This window comes from Chlorocebus sabaeus, chromosome 11, assembly GCF_047675955.1.
Source record: "Chlorocebus sabaeus isolate Y175 chromosome 11, mChlSab1.0.hap1, whole genome shotgun sequence".
In the NCBI taxonomy this organism is placed as follows: domain Eukaryota; kingdom Metazoa; phylum Chordata; class Mammalia; order Primates; family Cercopithecidae; genus Chlorocebus; species Chlorocebus sabaeus.
The window spans coordinates 62434864-62451006 of NC_132914.1; the positions used below are offsets into that span (position 1 = coordinate 62434864).

Here is a 16143-nt window from a genome sequence, read left to right on the forward strand (position 1 = left end):
CCTATTTCTCCACATCCTCTCCAGGATCTGTTGTTTCCTGACTTTCTAATGATCGCCATTCTAAGTGGTGTGAGATGATGGTATCTCATTGTGGTTTTGATTTGCATTTCTCTGATGGCGAGTAATGATGAGCATTTTTTCATGTGTCTGTTGGCTGCATAAATGTCTTCTTTTGAGAAGTGTCTGTTCATATCCTTTGCCCACTTTTTGATGTTTTTTTTTTCTCTTGTAAATTTGTTTAAGTACTTTGTAGATTCTGGATATTAGCCCTTTGTCAGATAGGTAGATTGCAAAAATTTTCTCCCATTCTGTAGGTTGCCTGTTCACTCTGATGGTAGTTTCTTTTGCTGTGCAGAAGTTGTTTAGTTTAATTAGATCCCATTTGTCAATCTTGGCTTTTGTTGCCATTGCTTTTGGTGTTTTAGTCATAAAGTCTTTGCCCATGCCTATGTCCTGAATGGTATTGCCTAGGTTTTTTTCTAGGGTTTTTATAGTTTTAGGTCTTACATTTAAATCTTTAATCCATCTTGAATTAATTTTTCTGTAAGGTGTAAGGAAGGATTCCAGTTTTAGTATTCTATATATGGATAGCCAGGTTTCCCAGCACCATTTATTAAATAAAGAATCCTTTCCTCATTGCTTGTTTGTGTCAGGTTGTCAAATATCAGATGGTTGTAGATGTGTGGTGTTATTTCTGAGGGCTCTGTTCTGTTCCATTGGTCTATATATCTGTTTTGGTACCAGTACCATGCTGTTTTGGTTACTGTAGCCTTGTAGTATAGTTTGAAGTCAGGTAGCGTGATGCCTCCAGCTTTGTTCTTTTTGCTTAGGATTTTCTTGGCAATGCGGGCTCTTTTCTGGTTCCATATGAACTTTAAAAATAGTTTTTTCCAATTCTGTGAAGAAAGTCATTGGTAGCTTGATGGGGATGGCATTGAATCTATAAATTACCTTGGGCAATATGGCCATTTTCACGATATTGATTCTTCCTATCCATGAGCATGGAATGTTCTTTCATTTGTTTGTGTCCTCTTTTATGTCATTGAACAGTGGTTTGTAGTTCTTGAAGAGGTCCTTCACATCCCTTGTAAGTTGGATTCCTAGGTATTTTATTCTCTTTGAAGCAATTGTGAATGGGAGTTCACTCATGATTTGGCTCTCTGTTTGTCTGTTATTGGTGTATAGAAATGCTTGTGATTTTTGCACATTGATTTTGTATCCTGAGACTTTGCTGAAGTTGCTTATCAGCTTATGGAGATTTTGGGCTGAGACAATGGGGGTTTCTAAATATAGAATCATGTCATCTGCAAACAGGGACAATTTGACTTCCTCTTTTCCTAATTGAATATCCTTTATTTCTTTCTCTTGCCTGATTGCCTTGGCCAGAACTTCCAACACTGTGTTGAATAGGAGTGGTAAGAGAGGGCATGCTTGTCTTGTGCCAGTTTTCAAAGGGAATGCTTCCAGTTTTTGCCCATTCAGTATGATATTGGCTGTGGGTTTGTCATAAATAGCTCTTATTATTTTGAGATACGTTCCATCAATACCTAGTTTATTGAGTGTTTTTAGCATGAAGGGCTGCTGAATTTTATTGAAGGCCTTTCCTGCATCTATTGAGATAATCATGTGGTTTTTGTCATTGGTTCTGTTTATATGACAGATTACATTTATTGATTTGTGCATGTTGAACCAGCCTTGCATCCCAGGGATGAAGCCTACTTGATCATAGTGGATAAGCTTTTTGATGTGCTGCTGGATTCGGTTTGCCAGTATTTTACTGAGGATTTTCGCATTGATGTTCATCAGAGATATTGGTCTAAAATTCTCTTTTTTTTGTTATGTCTCTGCCAGGCTTTGGTATCAGGATTATGCTGGCCTCAGAAAATGAGTTGGGGAGGATTCTCTCTTTTTCTATTGATTAGAATAGTTTCAGAAGGAATGGTACTAGCTCCTCTTTGTATCTCTGGTAGAATTCAGCTGTGATTCTGTCTGGTCCTGGACTTTTTTTGGTTGGTAGGCTATTACTGATTGCCTCAATTTCAGGACCTGTTATTAGTCTATTCAGAGATTCAACTTCTTCCTGGTTTAGTCTTGGGAGGATGTATGTGTCCAGGAATTTATCCATTTCTTCTAGATTTTTTAATTTATTTGCGTAGAGGTGTTTATAGTATTCTCTGATGGTAGTTTGTATATGTGTGGAATTGGTGGTGATATCCCCTTTATCATTTCTTATTGTGTCTATTTGATTCCTCTCTCTTTTCTTCTTTCTTAGTCTTGCTAGTGATCTATCTATTTTGTTGATCTCTTCAAAAAAGTAGCCCCTGGATTCATTGATTTTTTGAAGGGTTTTTTTGTGTCTCTATCTCCTTCAGTTCTGCTCTGATCTTAGTTATTTCTTGCCTTCTGCTAGCTTTTGAATGTGTTTGCTCTTGCTTCTGTAGTTCTTTTAATTGTGATGTTAGGGTGTTGATTTTAGATCTTTCCTGCTTTCTCTTGTGGGCATTTAGTGCTATAAATTTTCCTCTGTACACTGCTTTAAATGTGTCCCAGAAATTCTGGTACGTTGTGTCTTTGTTCCATTGGTTTCAAAGAACATCTTTATTTCCGCCTTCATTTTGTTATTTACCCAGTACTCATTCAGGAGCAGGTTTTTCAGTTTCTATGTAGTTGTGTGGTTTTGAGTGAGTTTCTTAATCCTGAGTTTCAGTTTGATTGCGCTGTGGTCTGAGAGACAGTTTTTTTGTAATTTCTGTTCTTTGAAACACTGAGGAGTGTTTTACTTCCAATTTTGTGGTCAATTTTAGAATAAGTGTGATGTGTTGCTGAGAAGAATGTATATTCTGTTGATTTGGGGTGGAGAGTTCTATAGATGTCTATTAGGTCTGCTTGTTGCAGAGCTGAGTTCAATTCCTGGATATCCCTGCCAACTTTCTGTCTCGTTGATCTGTCTAATGTTGACAGTGGGGTGTTAAAGTCTCCCATTATTACTGTATGGGAGTCTAAGTCTCTTTGTAGGTCTCTAAGGAATTGCTTATGAATCTGGGTTCTCCTGTATTGGGTGCATATATATTTAAGATAGTTAGCTCTTCTTATTGAATCCCTGTACCATTATGTAAGGCTTTCTTTGTTTCTTTTGATCTTTATTGGCTTAAAGTGTGTTTTATCAGAGACTAGGATTGCAACCCCTGCTTTTTTTCGTTTTCCATTTGCGTGGTGGATCTTCCTCCATTCCTTTATTTTGAGCCTATGTATGTCTCTGCACATGGGATGAGTCTTCTGAATGCAGCACACTGATGGGTCTTAACTCTATCTAATTTGCCAGTCTGTGTCTTTTAACTGGGCAATTAGCCATTTACATTAAGGTTAATATTGTTATGTGTGAATTTGATCCTGCAATTATGATGCTAGCTGGTTATTTAGACTGTTAATTGATACAGTTTCTTCATAGCATCGATGGTCTTTACAATTTGGCATGTTTTTGCAGTGGCTGATACCGGTTGTTCCTTTCCATGTTTAGTGCTTCCTTCAGGAGCTCTTGTAAAGCAGGCCTGGTGGTGACAAAATCTCTCAGCATTTGCTTGTCTGTAAAGGATTTTATTTATCCTTCACTTATGAAGCTTAATTTGACTGGATATGAAATTCTGGGTTGAAAATTCTTTTCTTTAAGGATGTTGAATATTAGCCCCCACTTTCTTCTGGCTTGTAGGGTTTCTGCTGAGAGATCTGCTGTTAGTCTGATTGGTTTCCCTTTATGGGTAACCCAACCTTTCTCTCTGGCTGCCGTTAACATTTTTTCCTTCATTTCAACCTTAGTGAATCTGATAATTATGTGTCTTGGGGTTGCTCTTCTCGAGGAATATCTTTGTGGTGTTCTCTGTATTTTCTGAATTTGAATGTTGGCCTGTCTTGCTAGGTTGAGGAAATTCTCCTGGATAATATCCTGAAGAGTGTTTTCTAACTTGGTTCCATTCTCCCTGTCACTTTCAGGTACACCAGTCAAATGCAGATTTGGTTTTTTCACATAGTCCCATATTTCTTGGAGGCTTTGTTCATTTCTTTTTACTGTTTTTTCTCTAATCTTTTCTTCTTGCTTCATTTTATTAATTTAATCTTTAATCACTGATATCCTTTTTTCCACTTGATCGAATTGGCTATTGAAGCTTGTGCATGCATCATGAAGTTCTCGTGCTGTGGTTTTCAGCTCCATCAGGTCATTTAAGTTCTTCTCTACACTGTTTATTCTACTTAGCCATTCGTCTAACCTTTTTTCAAGATTTTTAGCTTCCTTGCAATGGGTTAGAACATGCTTATTTAGCTTGGAGAAGTTTGTTATTACTGACCTTCTGAAGCCTACTTCTGTCAACTTGTCAAACTCATTCTCCATCCAGTTTTGTTCTGTTGCTGGAGAGGAGCTGCAATCTTTGAGGGCGAAGAGGTGCTCTGGTTTTTGGAATTTTCAGCTTTTCTGCTCTGGTTTCTCCCCATCTTTGTGGTTTTATCTACCTTTGGTCTTTGATGTTGGTGACCTACAAATGGGGTTTTGGTGTGGATGTCCTTTTTTTGGTTGTTGATGTTGATGCTATTCCTTTCTGTTTGTTAGTTTTCCTTCTAACAGTCAGGTCCCTCAGCTGCAGGTCTGTTGGAGTTTGCTGGAGGTCTATTCCAGACCCTGTTTGACTCGTTGTCACCAGCAGAGGCTGCAGAACAGCAAATATTGCAGATCAGCAAACATTGCTGCCTGATCCTTCCTCTGGAAGCTTAGTCCGAGAAGGGCCTGTGTGAGGTGTCTGTCGGCCCCTACTGGGAGGTATCTCTTAGGCTACACAGGGGTCAGGGACCCACTTGAAGAGGCAGTCTGTCTATTTTCAGAGCTCGAATGCCATGCTAGGATAACCAATGCTCTCTTCAGAGCTGTCAGACAGGGACATTTAAGTCTGCAGAAGTTGTCTGCTGCCCTTTGTTCTGCTATGCCCTGCCCACAGAGGTGGAGTCTAGAGAGGCAGTGGGCCTTGCTGAGCTGCGGTGGGCTCCGCCCAGTTTGAGCCTCCTGAAAACTTTGTTTACTACTCAAGTCTCAGCAATGGGGGATGCCTCTCCCCCTGCCAGGCTGCAACCTTGCATGTTGATCTCAGACTGCTGCGCTAGCAGTGAGCTAGGCTCTGTGGGTGTGGGACCCACTGAGCCAGGCACAGGAGGGAAACCTCTGGTCTGCCAGTTGCTAAGACCGTGGGACAAGAGCAGTATTTTGGCGGGAGTGTATCATTCCTCTTGGTACAGTCTGTCATGGCTTCCCTTGGCTAGGAAAGGGAAATCCCCTGACCCCTTGTGCTTCCCTGGTGAGGTGTGATGCCCTGCCCTGCTTCAGCTTGCCCTCTGTAGCTGCATCCACTGTCCAACGAGTCCCGATGAGATGAACCAGGTACCTCAGTTGGAAATGCAGAAATCACCCATCTTCTGTGTCAATTTTGCTGGGAGCTGCGGACCAGAGCTGCTCTTATTTGGCCATCTTGGAGGCCTCTGACAATTTCCATCTTTGAACTGGAAATTTAATCCATTTATACTTATTGTAATTACTGATATATCTGTTTTTGTTGTTTTGGTCATTATTTCACTTTGTTCCAATTTTTGTGTTTTTTAAAACGTGCTTTTTACTTAAGAAAATAGACATCTATATCTTCCCCTAAACAAGGTAAGAATTCTATATACTCTTAGAATCATAAAACTCTCTTCCTGCTTTTCTCCATCTCAATTCTACCATGTCAATATTATCTAGAAATTTAAATATAAGTTATTTGGATAAAAGACATAGTGACAGATTCTTAATGCTCAGGTTTTTGTTTTTGTTTTTAATCTGGATAGCAGTAGTCAAAATAATTTTATATTTTGTTTAATACTCAGAACATTTAACTTTTGTATCTAACAAACATTTGAAAACATATACAGTAATTTAAAGAATATTTTGTAACACACTTAAATCTACTAACATATCAGCAACAGGGATTTAATTAGTTTTTGTTGTTGCTGTTATCCTGTTATTTCTTCCTTCTTGGTTTTACAGCTTCTGCAAACAAGCTTCTCTAACTCTACATCTTCACCAAATGAGGTACTTCTGCATCTACTTCTGCTCAGAGAACTGCCTAGGTGGTCCACCAAGGTGAGAAGATTCCTACTATGTCACCAGAGTATCTCTGGTTTTTGTGTTTAGACAATGGATAATTTAATTTATTGATGTTATGGAAGACACAGTGGACAAATGGGACAACATTTTAGAAGAGTTGGTCCAGAGCCTGAGCAGTTAAGCAGTGGCTCAACTGTCTATGCTTTAGAAGGGTTTATAAAGTTGAGAGGGAAAACGTTGCAGTAGATTACAAAGGATCTAACTGAAATGTAATATTTCCTTAAGTTGTAAATATAGTGTATTAGCTGTTGCTGCACAAAAAATAATCACAAACATCTTAGTTGCATACAAAAAAGTCTTTCCTTCCTTCCTTCCTTCCTTCCTTCCTTCCTTCCTTCCTTCCTTCCTTCCTTCCTTCCTTCCTTCCTTCCTTCCTTCTTTGATGGAGCAATCTCAACTCACTGCAACCTCTGCCTTGTGAGTTCAAGTGATTCTCCTGCCTCAGCCTATTGGGTAGCTGGCATTACAGGTGCCTCCACACCCATCCTTCTTTCTTATGCATCTATGTATAAGTCAGCTGGAATAGCTCTTCAGATCTCAGGCAGGCTTCCTCATGCATTGAAGAACTGTTTAACCTAGAGAGGGCTCAGCTGGTTGATTCTGTCTTTCATTGCAGTTTTGTAGGTTGGTTAGGCAGTTCTGTGTCAAGTATCTGTCATCCTCCTTAGACCAGTGGGCCAGTCTGGGCATGCTTTTCCTATGGTAAAGGAAAATACATTAAGAGCCATGAAGAAACATGAGGCCTCTTAAGGCCTAGGCTCAGAACTGGCACATGATCACTTTTGCCCATATTTATTTGGCCAAATCAAGTCACATGGCTGAGTCCAAAGCCTGGGGTTGGAGGAATACATTCTACATTTGCAGGAGGAACTACCAAGTCACAAAGTAAAAAGTATGGATCCAAAGGCAAAACTATGGAGACAGTAAACGAATCAATGGTTGCCAGTGGAGTAAAGGTGGTGGGGGAAAGATGAACAGGCAGAACACAAGGGATTTTTAGGACAGTAAAAGTATACTCTGTATGATGCTATAATGGTGGATATATGTTGTTATACATTAGTTCAAACCCAGAGAACATACAACAGCAAGGGTGAACCCGAATGTAAACAATGAACTTGGGTGATTATGATGTGTCAATGTAAGTGCTTTGATTGTAACAAATGTACCTCTCTGGTGGGGGATGTTGATAATGCGGGAAGCTATTCATATATGGGGCATAGATTATATGGAATATCTTCCTTTTGAGTTTGTGTGAACCCAAAACTGCTCTAAAAAAATAAAGTTTTCTGGCCCAGCATGGTGGCTCACACCTATAATGCCAGCATTTTGGGAGGCCAAGGAGGGTGAATCACTTGAGCCTAGGAGTCCAAGACCAGTCTGGGAAACATGGCTAAACCCCGTCTCTCCAAAAAAAAAAATTAGCTGAGCATGGTGGCACACACCTGTGGTCCTAGCTACTCAGGATGTTAAGGTGGGAGGATTGCCTGAGCACGGAAGGCTGAGGCTGCAGTGAACTGTCATCATGCCACTGTACTCTAGCCTGGGCAATAGTGAGACCCTGTCTCAAAAAATATAAATACATAAAATAAGATAAAGTCTTTTGAAAATCCAAAAAGTGTGAATCAAGAAGCAGTGAAAAACTGGGGATACTAATTGAGTTTGCCACAACAACAAACCATAGAAGTTTAGGCAGTATCAATGGCTTTGCCACCAATAGAAATAAAAGATATTGTGATATCACATTATAGTTGTTTCAGATGTCTCAAAATATTATTTTTGCTAATCACAACATTGATATTGGGATTGTTATTAATCCCAATGTGGTTAGACTTCCAAGAATCAAGGTCTACCTGTCTGCAGATACTCAGTGATATAGTTGGTCAATGGTTGGGCAGCTCTCTGCCTAGTGGTTATTTCAGCACCAAACACTGAGGTCAACCTAGACATCTATGTTGCTCTCTAGTATTCTTTTTTTGGTATGTGAAGATTTGTTTATTGCTATATGGAAAGAGGTAAGATAAGGACCATTCCAAAGTTTAAAGTTCCTGTTCAAATGAAGACCAACATTTACAATTTTCATTTACATTGTTGTCTTTAAAAATAAAAATTAACTTTAACTTGCCTATGCCTTTGTAATCTTTTAGTTTACACATTTAAAAACATTATTCTGACAACGCATTTCATAAACTTCACGCTAGCACCAAAGGGTCCCGTGACACAAAAGGTTGAAAAAGTCTCTACTCTATACGCTTGTTATCATCTAGCTCTTCTCAGAGACTCATTCTTTATACAAACCAGCCTGCTGCAGCTGTATTATGAGCTATTGAACCAGAGTATTTAGTGGGCAGGAACATGGCCTGACTCCTTACTGGACACACACTGTGAGACTAATTCCTAAGGGAAAATAAACCTTACAGAAGAGTGAATAGTAGCGGCTGTGTGGTCTTCTGCCCCACCCTCACAGACAGATTCTCTTGCAGAGATAATCTTATAAGTTTCGGGCTTTTAAATTTTTTTCTTTTTTTTGTTTAAATTTTTTTCTTTTAACTGACTGGTGTCAGAAATGGGATCTGAGGTAGAACCTTAGTGACTCCCAGGAGGGCTAAGTGACCAAATGAAGGTACCAACCAGGCCCAACTGTGCCCATTGATCTCTTGTAGCAACTGAGATTGTGATTGAATTCTCTTTCAGATTTCAAGTTCCACAGATTTGTATTTTGAACTTTCTGAGTTTATTTGGACATTTTAAAATTTGGACTGGGCTTGGAAGTCATGACAGAAATAGGACTGAGTTCTGTAGGGAGACCTCAGGTGTCTGACTGGGTCAGACAGAAACTGAACTGGGTTCAGTAGGTAGGTGAGGTTACCAGAAGACAGAGAATCATAGGTTCCTCTGGATCCAAGGAGTCTAGAACTCCTGCATCTGGAACTCCAGCCAATTTAATGTTTAAGCACTCTGGACCCAGAACTGTACTTTTCTAAAAAAAAAAAAAAAAAAAAAAAAAAGATAAACCTTACCAAAGGTAACCCAGAATTACAGTGACCACAGTGGGAAAGTTTTAACCTGATGCAGGAAGTCAGGGACCCCAAACAGAGGGACCAGCTGGAGCTGTGGCAGAGGAACAGAAATTGTGAAGATTTCATGGACATTTATCACTTCCCTAATAATATTCTTATAATTTCTTATGCCTGTCTTTACTTTAACCTCTTAATCCCATCATCTTCATAAGCTGAGAATGTATGTCATCTCAGGACCACTGTTGTAAAAATTGATTGTAAAACATGTGTGTTTGAACAATATGAAATCAGTGCACCTTGAAAAAGAACAGAGTAACAGCAATTTTCAGGGAAAAAGGGAAGATAACCATAAGGTCTGACTGCCTGCAGGGTTGGGCAGAATAGAGCCATATTTTTCTTCTTGCAGAGAGCCTATAAATGGACATGCAAGTAAGAGAGATATTGCTGAGTTCTTTTCCCAGCAAGGAATACCCTGGGGAAGGAATGCATTCCTGAGGGGAGGTCTATAAATGGCTGCTCTGGGAGTGTCTGTCTTATGCAGTTGAGATAAGGACTGAAATACGTCCTGGTCTCCTGCAGTACCCTCAGGCTTACTAGGATTGGGAAATTCCAGCCTGGTAAATTTTGGTCAGACCAGTTCTCTGCTCTAGAACCCTATTTTTCTGTTAAGATGTTTATCAAGACAATATATGCACAGCGGGACACAGACCCTCATCAGTAATTCTAATTTTGCCTTTGCCTTGTGATCTTTATTCCCCTTTGAAGCATGTGATCTTTGTGACCTACTCCCTGTTTGTACACCCCTCCCCTTTTAAAATCCCTAATAAAAACTTGCTGGTTTTGCGGCTCAGAGGGCATTATGGACCTACCAACATGTGATGTCACCTCCGGCGACCCAGCTGTAAAATTCCTCTGTTTGTACTCTTTCTCTTTATTTCTCAGACTGGCCAACACTTAGGGAAAACAGAAAGAACCTACGTTGAAATATTGGGGGTGGGTTCCCCCGATATTAACCTAGACAAAATTGTTCACTTGTGAGCTGCATTAGAAAAGAGGATCCAAGGCTGAGCACGGTGGCTCACGCCTGTAATCCCAGCACTTTGGGAGGCCGAGGCGGGTGGATCACGAGGTCAGGAGATCGAGACCATCCTGGCTAACACGGTGAAACCCCGTCTCTACTAAAAAATACAAAAAACTAGCCGGGCGAGGTGGCGCATGCCTATAGTCCCAGCTACTCAGGAGGCTGAGGCAGGAGAATGGTGTGAACCTGGGAGGTGGAGCTTGCAGTGAGCTGTGATCGCGCCACTGCACTCCAGCCTGGGCGACAGAGCCAGACTCCGTCTCCAAAAATGCTTCAGAAACTAAACTGGTACTCAGAGCTTTCCAAAAGATTGAATGAATACAAAATCATCACTATAAAAGACTCTTTACAAAAGGTGAACAGGCACATGTCTTTATAGTAGCTACAACAGCTGTAGGGACCAAGAAGATCTCCTTGTATATATTTTAAACCAAAACCAAAGAAGCCCAAATGAAAGAACCCTGTGCCCTAAGACATTTGCCTTTATTATAAACAGCCAGGCCGTTGGAAAAAAAAGTATCAGTTTTTACACCAGGCATCTGACGGACCCATTCCTTTTGGCTTGGACTGATTCCCAACTAGAGGAAGCCTCCAAAGGCTTTACTCCTGAGACAATAATCAACTAATCTCTCAGAAATTAAAAAAAAAAAATATTTCTTTGGTAGGGATTTAAAATCAAGTCTTAAAGATCTTCATGTCTAGTTGACTATTTCCAGAAAAATACTTGTAAGAATTATTGGTCTCTATTTTTTTCTATTTGATCTGATGGAAACCTCTCTCTCTGCTGGGAACTTCTCAGTTGATTAAAACCCCTCTTCTCAAACCCCTGCAGACTGTATGATCTGCCAACTATGTCTACCTTTTTCTTGTCATGATCTTTGATATGCCCCAAAACTCTTGGAAAAACAACAAGAAGACAACTGATGGGTTTGTTATTCAATCTTGGAAACAAACAAAGAAACAAACAAACAAACAAACAAGAAAAGAACAAACCAGTCTCTAACAATAAGGCAAGATTAGAAATATCCATGTTGAGTCCAGGTATACAAAATGCTTGTCCTAGCCTTCCATGGGCTCCACTCACTCAATATTCTAGCAAAAAGACACAAACTTTGTTTTTGGGAAAGAATGGATAGGCCCTTGGAAGAATAGATGGTGGTTTGTGACAAAGTCAGTCTGGTGGACTTCTGGCCTCCTCTCCTGTGATTCTGGGATTTTCTACATGGACACTTTGGATGTTTCCATCTGGAAACTTCTCCTTGCAGAGAGAGAGATATTAAACTAATTGGACTTATTTTATGTATTAAATTATATGGTAAGTATTGTCAAATAAGTAATGCTAAACCTCCATTGAGTTATATTTGTATGATTATTTTATTAATATGTGCTTCAGAAATTCTATGAAATTCATAAGAAATCTAATCATCCTGATATAACACTATCAGTCTTCATTCTAGTTATTATCTTAAAATGTTGTATGCAGCAATAACCAAATTTCCTTGTCAATTGCATAATCATTGTAATTATCTCTCATTAGATCTTTAAAAATGGCCACTTAAATTATATGGTTTTGTCATTCACAGAGGGATAATTGTTTACTCTGGTATCTTCCTAAGAAACTGTACACCTAAATTGTTTTGTCTTCAAGGAGATTCATAGAAAGGACTCTAACAAGTTTCTGATAACTTTAAGATCATACATTAAACTAGGTAAGAATTTCCAGAACTCTAATGAAGAATCTGGTTCATAAAACTGCTAATCCAACATCAAGCAGAACAATAATTAATTAAATGTCAAGGAAATTCTTTGGCAGATTTTCATGCTAAATCAGCCAGTACTGAAATTGTTAAGATACGCAATTTAAATGAACACCATAAGATTGATCCAAGTCAAATTATATCTATGATAATATTCACTTATTTGAGATGGAGTCTTGCTCTGTTGCCCAAAGCTAGAGTACAGTGGCACCGATCTTCACTCACTGCAACCTCTGCCTCATGGGTTCAACTGATCCTCCTGCCTCAGTCTCCTGAGTAGCTGGGATTATAGGCATGTGCCACCACACCTGGCTAATTTTGTATTTTTAGTAGAGATGTGGTTTCACCATGTTGGTCAGGCTGGTCTTGAACTCCTGGCCTCAAGTGATCTGCCTGCCTTGGCCTCCCAAAGTGCTGGGATTACAGCCCTGAGCCACCACATCCAGCCTGATAATCTATTTAATAAACAGTGCTGTGTACCTGAATTGTTATTTAAGAGGATGTAAATCCGATATTAAGCGTAATCTATTGGAGAGCTTGGATGGCCATCTGGTCCTTCCTGAGTCCTTAAAGCTTTCATTATTAGAAATGCTTGTCACTATTAGAAATGCTCTATAACTCATCATGGAGTAGAAAAAATGATCCAAATTATGGAAAATTATTGGTGTGGTGACTGTTCAAAAATTGCTAAAATGGTTTATAACTAATGTTTGGTCTGTCAAATCCATAATCCCAAGAAGACAATCAAAAATTCAGGTGGTAAATTTCTGCTACCTGATGGGCCATTTGAATATTTATAAAGGGAATTTATCCAATTGTCACCTTCCATGGGATATGAATATGTTCTTGTAATGGTCTATGTTCTCTGGTCGCATAGAAGCTTTCTATACAGGAAAACCGATATTATAACAATAGCTAAAATATTATCAGAACTGTGTTTCCTTTATATTCCTAGAGAAATGTTCAGCAATAGAGGTACCCATTTTGCTAGAAAAGTTATAAAGCAAATAAGGTGTTATGAACACAATGGCATTATCATTGTCCCTGTTACCCTTGGTCTTCTGGAAAGGTTGAAAGGAAAAATGGCATCTTAAAACTGAAATTGGGAAAGTTAGCTAAATAGATTGGATTGCCTTAGCTAAAGGTATTACTATTGGCCTTGATGGCAATTGGATCCACCCTCAGTGGAAAACATACATTGATCCCTTATGAAATCGTCAATGGAAGGTCTATGCCCCTAATAATAGGACCTCTCAGTCTCCTAAACTCTGATATGACTAAATTCTTCAAGGTTTTAATTTTTAAAGCAAAGTATATTTTTGGCAGATAAAGGAAGATTTTCATGATTCACTGACTGAGGATAATCAAATCCTTCACAATCTGGAACCTAGACATTGGGTCTTTGGAAAGGACATCAGAGAAAGACTGCCATTAAGCTCCATTGGAAGAGACCATATCAAGTTCTTTTCTGCAGCAAACCATCAGGGTCTCAAGTCTTGGGTCTACGTCTCTCTACTCAAAAGCACTCCTCCAGACTCCTGGAACTGTATACCTATTGGAGACTCTAAGGTAAAGCTGACCAGGGAAGATTTCCCCCAGAAGCAAATGGCATCCTAGACATCGACAGCTTTCCTAAGATTGTGGATCAAGACTTCTCTGCCACCATGAAAGCCTTATCTTTTCCCTTTCTTCCCAATTTCCTGTTGTCCCAGTCCCTTCCTTTTACTTATAGGAAAATCCATGGGATCATAATCTGTGGATGACTTTAGCTAAGTCTTATGCTCTAGTACAGAAACAGAGCAATTGTTGGGTTTATGAAGATAAGCTAGTTTCCACGAGGAAAGATTCCAGTGGCATTCCTGGGGGCTCACTCTTGGTACTACTGGGATACTGGTAGTATGGAATTTGAAAGTAATCCATAAATTGAGGAAAATCTTGGGTTTGACCAACCAGTCCCCCCAGGGGTTCAGGTGAGTAGAAGTCATCTTCTGAAAACACTTAATAAAACATCATGCAGTTTTAGATCCTGTTTATTTAAACACTGCCACCAAATACATAAAGGAAATTTCTCAGAGCAAAGAAACATATGACATGTTTATAGGAGCAGCAAACCACTGGTTTGCAGGCAAGCTTGGCTTTTCCAAAGTGTTCTAAACTTTATGCTCTTCTAATGGGTCTCCAGATTACTACGACTTGTGTTAACAAGATAATGACAACATTGGATACCTCTTTAAATCAGCTAACTGCAGTTCTTAATCATTATCACATCCTGAACAAAGACTATGACCAATTGTACTCAAATGCTTTCAAGCTGCCTATGCCTGAACTTTGATTTGGATCAAACTGATTTGGTCAGAGGCTCCTGTTAGGGAGTACACCTCAGGCTTTTGGTATTTTTGGTATTGTCCTCATAATAGGTCCCCTGGTGTACCGTATCCTTTCAAGTCTTAAATATATGTATGCAGCCATCCACTGAGTGTTGAATTGTCTCACTTTGACTAGATCATCAAGAACATAAAGAATTATTCAACTGATGTGATGTCATGACTTGTGAATTTCATGCTGAGACCAAATAAGTTTATTTATGATGGTGACAGAGAGTTTTCATCAATGCCTCAGGTTTTGAGAGGTGGCATCATTAAACTAAATTTGGGGGGATTGTTAAACTAAATTTGACCTGAGAATTCCTCCATACCTGAGTCCTTACTAATGAAATGCAATGTAACTTAGTACTTACACTAACTGAAAACCTAACTTAGGCATATGCTTTTGTCACAAATCAGTCACAGCCAATCACAGCAGCTGAGCTTCAGTCAATCACAGGCAGCCAACTCATCAGACCATGTTCATATAAGGCAAATGCTGAATAAGGCAAACACCAGCTGTAATCAATGGAGGGCTGCACCTCACTTCCGTTTTCTCTTCATAAATGCTATCTGACCACGTTGCAGGCTGAAGTTTCTCTGAACCTGTTCTAGTTTTGATGTCTGCCCAACTCGTGAATTGTTCTTTGTTCAATTAGACTCTGTTAAATTTAATTTGTCTGAAGTTTTCCTTTTAACAACTGAAGCATGCAGCAGGTCTGACATCATTAGGCAATTGAAATTCTCTTTCCTGCAGAGCTAAGACTCTGCCTCCTGCCTGATTCTCAAAGCAGAGCCCCAGGGAGCAGCAACACTAATTGTATAGGGCTGGCATACTAGAGAAAACCGATTTGCTACCCTAGTCTAGGGCTTTTTCTAACTTCCTTCCAAAAGGAAATATACTAGAGCCCTGCTCACTCCCTGAGGTACTGCCTTAACTAAGGTATGATGCTTGTTCATGGATTAACGTGTTTTCCCTCCAGATATATGTTTCTACTTAAAATGCAGAAAGTGTTTTAATGTGGAGGAATGACCCTAATGATAGAAGTTTTAATAAGTCAAATGAGCAGAAAGGCAAGACAATATAACAAAAAGAGCACCAGTTTTGGCATAGCAGGCACTCAATAAATGTAAGTTCCACTTCTTTCCTTATGCTGAGTGTCTCCTGATTACCTAGCACTATGGTAAATGCCCAAGAAACTCTAAGATATAAACCTTTTGTTTGAGAAGGCTTTATTTGTACTGATGAGATGATATGGGAAAATACTTTCTTTTTGTCTAAATACTATTATCTTGTAGGCAGCAGACTGGCCAATACAAATAATTTAAACTTCAGAGAGAAAAGAAAAAGCCAGTCATCTGCTGTGTAGTCTACGCAGTCTCAAAACAGCAGCTGAGTTTTTTGACGGAACTCTTCTGGGTATTGGAAGGCAGACTAAATACTTTACTTGCTGCCCAGCAACACGAAGATGGAAAACACATCTTCTGATTAATTAAAAGCAAAAGGTTGGAACTACTTACCTTTCCATTCTTTAATTAACAAAGCCCACAGGCCACATGAGGAAGTAATAACACTCATTATGTTGTGATGAAGGACTGTGATGATGAGTTAAGTCAGATGGGACTCCAGGCACGATTCCCTTCAAGGCTTCCCCAAGACGTGCCCCGAATATAGACAGATCCTTACTTGTTGAAGTACTGTGTCTCACCAGTGCTGGCATATGCTTCTTCAGAGAGTGCATTCCCT

At 39.5% G+C, this 16143-nt stretch overlaps 1 long non-coding RNA gene across 1 annotated transcript in view; it reads right to left on the reverse strand.

The window, feature by feature from the left end:
• Positions 1-15932, reverse strand: part of LOC140712862 (uncharacterized) — an 81661-nt gene extending 65729 nt beyond the window's left edge. Inside the window, exons 1-2 of the long non-coding RNA XR_012094665.1 lie at positions 15918-15932; positions 5424-5538 (exon numbers count right to left, since the gene is read on the reverse strand). This is a non-coding gene — a long non-coding RNA (uncharacterized lncRNA). The remainder of the gene's footprint in view (positions 1-5423; positions 5539-15917) is intronic.
• Between the last annotated feature and the right edge of the window lie 211 nt (positions 15933-16143).